Raw genomic sequence first — 9029 nt, 5'->3', positions numbered from 1 at the left:
CCCCAGCAGGTCTTGGGGGTCTGGAATGAATCCCCAGCAGGTTTTAGGGTCTGGAACGAGTCCCCAGCAGGTTTTGGGGGTCTGGAATGAATCCCCAGCAGGTTTTGGGGTCTGGCATGAGTCCCCAGCAGATTTTGGGGTCTGGATGAATCCCCAGCAGGTTTTGGGGTCTGGAATGAATCCCCAGCAGGTTTTGGGGGGCTGGAATGAATCCCCAGCAGGTTTTGGGGTCTGGATGAATCCCCAGCAGGTTTTGGGGTCTGGCATGAGTCCCCAGCAGATTTTGGGGTCTGGATGAATCCCCAGCAGGTTTTGGGGTCTGGAATGAGTCCCCAGCAGGTTTTGGGGTCTGGATGAATCCCCAGCAGGTTTTGGGGTCTGGAATCATCTCCCAGCAGGTTTTGGGGGGTTGGAATGAATCCCCAGCAGATTTTGGGTTCTGGATTGAGTCCCCAGCAGATTTGGGATGGTTGGAATGAATCCCCAGCAGGTTTTTGGGGTCTGGAATCAGTTCCCAGCAGGTTTTGGGGCCTGGAATCATCTCCCAGCAGATTTTGGGGTATGGAATGAATCCCCAGCAGGTTTTGGGGTTTGGAACAAATCCCCAGCAGGTTTTGGGGTCTGGAATGAATCCCCAGCAGGTTTTGGGGTCTGGAATGAATCCCCAGCAGGTTTTGCAGGGCCATCCGTCCCCGTGGATGGTAATGGGGGCTGCAGCTCACCCCAAAGTGCAGGAGACACCCAAGGACAGAATTCCCAGCTAGGAAAACACGGACTCACAGCCCCCACGGCGGGAAGGGAAGGTCCCACCCAGCTCCAAATCTCCCTCGAGGCTGTCGAAGGCAGGGTGAACATCCCACCCTTTCCCCTGCTGGGCTGCAAGAATCCCTTGAAAATCCCTGCCAGCAGCCCTTAAAGGATTAACCGTGCCCCATAACAAAAAAAAAAGCTCAGGAAAACAGCAGGGATGTCGCAATTTTTGTATAAAAAACCCGGATTTTTGTCTGTCCTTTCTTAGGCAGGGAGCAGAGGAGCAGAGGTGGCAGCGCCAGGCTCAGAGGCCACCACGAAGAAAGGGCTCATCCCAGCTTTTCCCTGAGCCAACACCACCCCATGCAGGGATTTCTGAACCACCCCGAAGCGCTTTCAAAACGAATTCCCAGAAAATCACGTGCCTGGGCAATGGATTCGGGATTGGGAAGCTTTCCAATGTTTTCCTGAGCGGGGCTAAGTTGGGAAGCGGCCAATTCCCAACTCCTGGAGCAGCTCAGGAGCTGCCACTGCACTCCTGGCCAGCTCTTTGTGTGCTCTGAGGAGCCTCCAAGAGCTCCAGGCTGGGGCTGGGAACAGATTTTTAGGGATACAAGCACGTCGGAGCGGTCAGAAATGTGGGATTCATGGAAGGGATCCATGAGAGGGCTGCACAAACAACTCTGCAGTCACGGGGGTTTTGAAAGGCTCTTTGAATTTCTGCGTGCAAAAAGGACAGAGTGCAAATGCCACAGACGTCTCCGAGGCCTTTGGATCATCGGTGATGATCCATTCCCACCTCCTCCAGCCTCGGGAATGAGTCAGGCAGGCTCTGAGCAGGGCAACACCTCCGTGCAAAGCTGGGTCACTGCACCCTCCAAACTTTCCCTTCGCCGCTAAAATGTGATTTTTGCAGCTCACAGAGCAAAAAAAACGCCGTGGGTTCTGTGCAATCCTAATAAAATACAGCTCCAAACCAGACAGAACAGCACCCACGAGCAGCAGCGACAGGCACAGGAGCCTGGAAGTTTTTTATCTGCCCCCTTTTCTCTCCTTGCTGCACATCTGGGCAGCTGTGGAGGCCGAAAGCTGAGTGGGAAGGGGAATAAAAAAAATATCCCACCTCCAGCTGGAAGGCACCCAAAATCCTGGCTCCAGTTGGGGCTGAAACAGCACCTTATTTAGACAATCCCAGGAATGTTTCAGAGGCCACGCCGGCTGGGGATTTGCATAATGGGTGTCTGTATCTTGCTTACCTAACAGCGCAAGAATCCCGTCTGTCAGTAAGTCTAGACTGTGGTGTTGAATCCAGGGAATCTCCCAGCCAGGAATAACACACAGGCAGCAGGGCAGGGTGCTGCCATCTGCTGATCTGCGCCCCTGGCAGGGATTGGGATTTTTTGGGGTCATTCCGGGGGTGCGGAGCTTGGCTCGGGGTTAAGAGTGAGGGGGAACATCCATCCTCATCCTCACCCTCCTCCTCATCCTCCTGGGAAAGCCAGCTGGCAATTCCCAGTGCTCCCAGTGGCCCTGCAGAGCCTCACCCCACTGTGCTGGCTGGCTCCGGTTGTAATGAAAGCGCTGGGAGCCCTTTGATGAAGGAATCTCGATAATAATAATAATAATAATTAATACTAAATCCGAATAATTAATAATATTCAAATCAAAGCCCAACAACGGCGGCCCGAGCGCGCCCTCTGCCGCCCGAAGCGCGGAACTGCAGGTAAAGAAATCCAGGGATTTCCCCGCCGCCAACAAAAATGGGATTTTAAGGGATTTGACACCCGAAATGCACAAAATCTGCCACAATTTCCACCTCCGAAAGCCTGGACGCGACACGCAGGGAAACACGGAGCTCTGGAGCCACGCGGATCTCAGCTCTTTGGGGCGACTCAGGAGCAGCACCCGTTCCTCCCCATCATCCCCATCATCCTCATCATCCTCATCATCCTCATCACCCGAATTTCCTTCTGTCCCAAAGCAGCACCAGCCTCGAACACCTCCCAAATCCAGGGAACGCGGGCTCAGCCTCCTCTTTCATTCCCAAGGGTGTTCCCAAGGATCCAGCACTGCTGGAAACCCAGCCCTGGGATAACACCACCTCAATTCCCAGCTCTGGCTCCGTCACCTCAGCAATCCCGAGCTCCTGGACCTCCACCCAGGGCAGGAAATGTGGGATCCCACAAAAGAGGCTCCACGGAAGGTGCTGGAGGTGGAAAGGAGAGGCCAACCCCCAAATTCCTGCGGTGGAATTCCCAGCTCTTGATTCCCAGCAGCAATAAATCGGATTTCTGTAAAGCCTGACAAAGGATTTTGAAGCGTTTCATTCCGAATCCATCTCACAGTGAGGTCAGAGAACAACCCCTACAGGCAGCATCCCACTTAAATCCAACTGAAATAGGGAATTTGGGGGTGCAAAATAAGGGAAATATCTGGAAAATGGGAAAAGGAGCAGAAGGTTTCAGAGCAGAGCAGTTTATTCCACCCTCTGAGACCACCCAAAGCTCCGGAGTAATTTTTGGTGTTTCTGATGGAAAAGTCAGGAGGTTTGGTCGCTGTGTTGGTTCGTTAGCTGGACATCACTAATTACAGCATGTCAGGCAATATTCCAGTGGGATTGTTGGTGTAGGGAAGGCTGGAAGGGAGGATTTTAAGATTTTAATGGGATACAAGGCAGTGGGGAAGAGCTGAGCTCAGCAGGATGGACACGGAGCCACACAATTCCAGAAGGGAGCAGGGTCAGGGATCGGGAAGCCAAGGATGAGACGGGGACAGGAGGCACCTCCACGAGGGGACATGGGCAGCATTTCATGTTCCAGCACGGAGCAAAACCAGGATCGTGGAATTTGAGGTTGGAAAAGAGCTCTGGGATCACCGAGTCCCAGCTGTGCCCGATGCCCACCTTGTGCCCAGCCCGGAGTGCCACATCCAGGGATTCCTTGGGCACCTCCAGGGATGGGGATTCCAAACCTCCCTGGGCAGTTCCAACCCCTGAGCACCTTTTCCAGGAGGAAATTCCCGCTGATGGCCCACCTGGCACAGCTTGGGGCCGTTCCCTCCTGTCCTGGTGTCCCCTGGTATCCCCCCCGGCTGTGCCCTCCTGGCAGGGACTGGTGGAGATTGGGAATGTCCCCCCTGATCCCGCTTTGCTCCAGGCTGAGCCCCTTCCCAGCTCCCTCAGGAATTCTCCAGCCCCTTCCCAGCTCCAGCCCCTCCACATCCTCGTTGTGAGCACCCAGACATGGACACAGCAGTGTCCAGCACCGCTGACCCTTCCCACGGGATAAAATCCCACCCCCGGCAGCCTTGGCTGCTCCACACATCCAGAGGCTCCGGCAAAACCCGAAGACGACGGAAACAACCCCAAACAACACAGTGAGCACCTCCAAATCCACCTCCAAACCCATTCCAGACCCTTCATCCCGACCATATTCCAGGTAAAACGAACCCAATCCATGGGAGATTAATCACGAGGTCTTTGCTCACCTTCCTACTGCAGAGCAGTCTCGGCCACCGTCCTGGATCCGGGGGGATTCCTCGATTCCTCCTGCCAAGAAAAATGGGAATTCAGCAGCTCCATCACGGACACCCCAAGCAGACAGCGCTGCCTTATCAATGGAGTTAAAATTCGGGATCTCTCCTCCACTGATTGCAATAATCCGTGATTATTGCTGAGGCACATCCCTGCTTTGCCCGATATCCAATTATTTACTGGAAAATCAGGGCTGACATTCATTTATCCCGAAGAATACCAGGGAAGCCGTGGGATCAGGGTTTCCTCTGGTTTTTTATAAATTCCAGCCACGACCTGCAGGTTACTTGCCCCATTTTTGAAGGGGGATATGAAGAAGAGAAGGAGTTTCCCCCATTTTTGGGGGGAAATGTGAAGAATAGGAGATGTTTGTCCCATTTTTGGGGGAGAAATGTGAAGAATAGGAGGAGTTTGTCCCGTTTTTGGGAGGGAATGAGGAGAGGAAGAGGTGTTTGCCCCATTTTTGGGGGGGGAAATGTGAAGAATAGGAGATGTTTGCATCATTTTTGGGGGGGAATCAGACAGCGAGAAGCGTTTGCCCCATTTTTGGGAGGAAATCTGAAGAAGAGTTTGCATCATTTTTGGGGGGGAATCAGAGAGCGAGAAGCGTTTGCCCCATTTTTGGGGGGGGAAATGTGAAGAATAGGAGATGTTTGCATCATTTTTGGGGGGGAATCAGAGAGCGAGAAGCGTTTGCCCCGTTTTTGGGAGGAAATATGAATCTGAAGAAGAGTTTGCATCATTTTTGGGGGAGCAATGTGAAGAACAGGAGGAATTTCCCCCATTTTTGGGAGGGAATCAGGAGAGGAAGAGGTGTTTGCCCCATTTTTGGGGGGGAAATGTGAAGAATAGGAGATGTTTGCATCATTTTTGGGGGGGAATCAGACAGCGAGAAGCGTTTGCCCCATTTTTGGAGGGAATATGAAGAAGAGGAAGAGTTTGCATCATTTTTGGGGGAGCAATGTGAAGAACAGGAGGAATTTCCCCCATTTTTGGGAGGGAATCAGGAGAGGAAGAGGTGCTTATCCCATTTTGGGGGAGAAACGTGAAGAATAGGAGCCGTTTGCCCCATTTTAGGAGGGAATGAGGAGAAGGAGAAGCATTTCCCCCATTTTTGGGGGAGGAAATATGAAGAACAGGAGCAGTTTGCATCATTCCAGAGGGGATTACAGAGCATTTCCCCACACACACTCCCCTGGCTGAACACATCCTGGCAGGTTTCAATTCCAAGAAAACCCCGAGTGCTGGGCTGGAGGAACGAGGTGACCTTTGGAGAGTTCCCAACCCTGCTGAGAACCCCTCGTGCCACACGTTGGAGCTGCCCTGGCCCCTTCCTGCTTCCCATTGCTCAACCCCTGCTGAAGTCAGAGCCGGGAGGCAGCGAGGGATGAATTCCAAGAATCCATCGGAGCTGAAATCCAAGCCCGCTTGTTTTCCCCGCTCGCTGGCTGAACACAAACAAGGTTTGGGTTTGGGTTTTTTTTTTTTCCTGCCTTGCTTTTCTAAAGGAGTCAAACCCACGTCAGTGATTCCAGCCTGGGGTTCAGGCCAGGGCTCGCCTGGCTTCTTTCACCTCCTTTTCCTGCAGATTGCAGGGAATTCAGGGATGAGGAACAGCCAAAACAAGCTTTTTTTTAAAAAAAAAAACAACAGGGTTTTTTTACAAATGCCACATTGCAGGGCCAGGAATGGGAAGGTGAGGGCAGGAAAAAAGCTGGAATTGGGGCAGGTCAGGAGAGGAAAAAGGAGTGGGGGGTAAAGGCACAAACACTTCAGACAGCTCCAGGTTTGGCCTTGGAATGGCTGCCAGGGGATCCCTGAGGATCACAGAATCGTGGAATGCTTAAAGCCCACCCAGTTCCACACCTTCCACCATCCCAGGTTGCTCCAAACCTCTGGAATTGGATGTTTCCAGCCATTCCCTCTGCTCCAGGGAGGTTTTCCACAGCTCCATCCAGGAGTCCCTGGAGCCTGGGGAGGCTTTAGCTGGATTTGGGAAGGGGAGATGGCAAAGAGCTCCTCATTCCTTCTGGAGCAGCCAGGATTCCCTGCAGAATCCTGTGATTTACCCAAAATGACCGAAATTCCTGGGAATTCATCACCAAAATCCAGCTGATCGAGGAACAGGGGGCATGAGCAGGAGTGTGGGGCTGACAGAAGTGCAGCAGCACCTGGAAGGTCCCGAGGGCAGGAAAGGCCCCCAGGAATTTTGGGAAAAGAGCCAAACTTCAGCTGTAATCCCACCCCAACCTTGGAGGGCTTTTCCAACCCAAACCATTCCCTGGATGTGGAGCTGCTGCAGGAATGAGCCACCAGCTCCACACTGCAGGAGGGCTCGACACAAAGCACCCCAAACCCAGCGCAGCCTCGGACTAAGGGAAATCTTGGAGCTGGAGCTGAGCTGGAAACCTGCAGTGACAAGACAGCACATTCCTTATTTCCCTCGGTTTTCCTTGGAATTTGTCAGTGCTGGTTTGGATTGCTCCTTCTTTGCCTTCCTTTCAAAGCAATGCACTAAAAAATGGGATAAGCACCTCTCCCTCTCCTGATTCCCTCCCAAAAACGGGGGAAATTCCTCCTCTTCTTCACAAATCTCTCCCAAAAATGATGCAAACTCTTCCTTTTCTTCAGATTTCCCCCCAAAAATGGGGCAAACGCTTCTCCCTGTCTGATTCCCCCCCAAAAATGGAGCAAACGCTTCCTCTTCTTTACATTCCCCCCCAAAATGATGCAAGCATCTCCTATTCTTCCCATTTTAGGTTTAGAGCTGCACTCAGGGCCCTGCAGAGCCCCCTCAATCCTGCCCCATTCCCACCACTCCCATTCCCAGCATTCCCTCAGATCTGGCAGCACCTACAGCAGAACCAAAGGGGAAAAACAACCCCGCAGCTTCCCAGAGGGACAAATCCCATGTTTGGCTTTCCACAGGAACCGGCCCCTTGTTTACAGCCCGGCAGGATCCTGCTGCAGGATCTGCTCCAAGAGGGAAAACAAGGCTGACCTCAGGCTGCTGGAATCAACTCAGCCCCCTCCCTCCCTCCTTCCTTCCTTCCTTCCAGCCGTGTCCCGGTGCAGAGGCGAGGAACGCGATATCCCACAGGCTCCTGAGCCACACAGCTCCTGCTGCCATCCTGAGCGAGGACACCGAGCTGGGGACATCCCAGGGACACAGAGGCTGTGATTCCCTCCAGGAAACATCCTCTGGACGTTGTGGAGCAGCAGCAGCAGCAGCTCCAGGTCTGGAAGTGGCCATGGAGGGCCTGGAGAGGCTCTGCCTTCTCGCCACAAACAGCAATTCCTCCTGGGAATGTGGCACGCTTGACAAATTGGGCAAAAAATTTGGCTGCATGCAGGTTTTCCTGGCCTTCCTTCCTTCCGTGCCAAGCCAGAATTATTCCTTTTCAGGGATGCCTTGGTGCGGGTGTGGGCAGCAGGAAGGGGAATTCCTTTGCCAGTTCCCTGGGAGCACCAACAGTTGGGCATGCAGAGCATCCTGGACGGCCGGAGCCGGGAAGGAAACCGGATCCTCCAGCCCAGCCCACCAGAATTCCCCACCCTGGAGCCAGGAATCCCGGGGGAAGGAGCAGGAGCCTTTCCATGAGAAGCTCCCAGCTCAGCAGCAGGAGTTCTGTGCTGCTGGGATCCCTGTGCTTCCCTCAGCCTCCCCAGGATCCAGCAGGATCCACTGTTCCAACTGAGATGAATGAAAAGCTGTAGGAAAAGATCAGTGAGCGCTCAGGAATACGAGAGCCAGGCTCATCCTGGATGAGGCAGCAGGTCCAGCTCTTCAGATTGTCAAAGAATGGGTTAATACATGAAAAAACCACAAAAATCAAAGGTTCTGTGCTCCTAAAAGAGTCCAGCATTCCCACCTGGACAAGGCAGGGATGATATCCACTGTTCCTGGAAAACCAACCTGGGGGGTTTAAAGTGAGAACTACAAAAAAATCTGCATTTGCAGAGGATCTAAAAAGCGAGTCCTGCCTGCAGTGCTCAGTTTGCTGTCGGAGTTCAAAGATCCATCAGCAAAGATCCAAGGATTTCAGCAGAGCCAGCTTGTGCAGGACAGCCTGGGCATTCCCATTCCTGGCTCCCCTGGCTGGAGCGGAGCTCTGCCCTCCCTGTCCCAGGGATGACCTCCAGAATGGCTGGTGGCACCTGGAGCTGTCCCAGAGCCACAGGCTCCTCCTGGGATGGCTGCTGGATCCCTGATCCCAAAACCACAGGATGTGGAGGGTTTGCTGAGCCACGGGAAATGATCCCATGGGATGTGGCAGTGCCAGGCCACGGCTCGGAGCAGCTGAGATCCCGAGGGAAGGAGCTGCCAGGAGCTCACCTGGAGCCCAGGTTCCCAAGGGGACAGAGGAGTTAAATGGCTGAAGGTGAATTTATCCCAGAATCATGGAATCCCTGAGGTTGGAAAAGACCTCCAGGATCACCCCAGGATGCTCTGCATGCCCAACTCTTGGTGCTTCCAGGGAATCGGCAAAGGAATTCCCCTTCCTGCTGTCCACGCCCTGCGCCCGATGCCCACCCTGTCACCCACGCCACATCCAGGGATTCCTTGGGCACCTCCAGGGATGGGGATTCCAAACCTCCCTGGGCAGTTCCAAGGCCTTTCCATGAGGAAATTCCCGCTGATGGCCCACCTGGAACAGCTTGGGGCCGTTCCCTCCTGTCCTGGTGTCCCCTGGGATCCCCCCCCGGCTGTGCCCTCCTGGCAGGGACTGGTGGAGCTTGGGAATGT

General features: G+C 53.7%; 1 protein-coding gene across 1 annotated transcript in view; it reads right to left on the bottom strand.

Annotated features, from left to right (window-relative positions):
• LOC103622140 (guanine nucleotide-binding protein G(I)/G(S)/G(O) subunit gamma-7) overlaps positions 1–9029 on the bottom strand; it is a 36026-nt gene that overhangs the window by 22869 nt on the left and 4128 nt on the right. The window contains exon 2 of the mRNA XM_008641042.2: positions 4237–4297. The gene's annotated coding sequence lies outside the window, so the exon portion shown is untranslated. The remainder of the gene's footprint in view (positions 1–4236; positions 4298–9029) is intronic.

Source organism: Corvus brachyrhynchos, unplaced genomic scaffold, assembly GCF_000691975.1.
Source record: "Corvus brachyrhynchos isolate BGI_N302 unplaced genomic scaffold, ASM69197v1 scaffold219, whole genome shotgun sequence".
NCBI classification, from domain to species: Eukaryota; Metazoa; Chordata; class Aves; order Passeriformes; family Corvidae; genus Corvus; species Corvus brachyrhynchos.
This window is presented reverse-complemented; position numbering and strand designations above follow the sequence as displayed.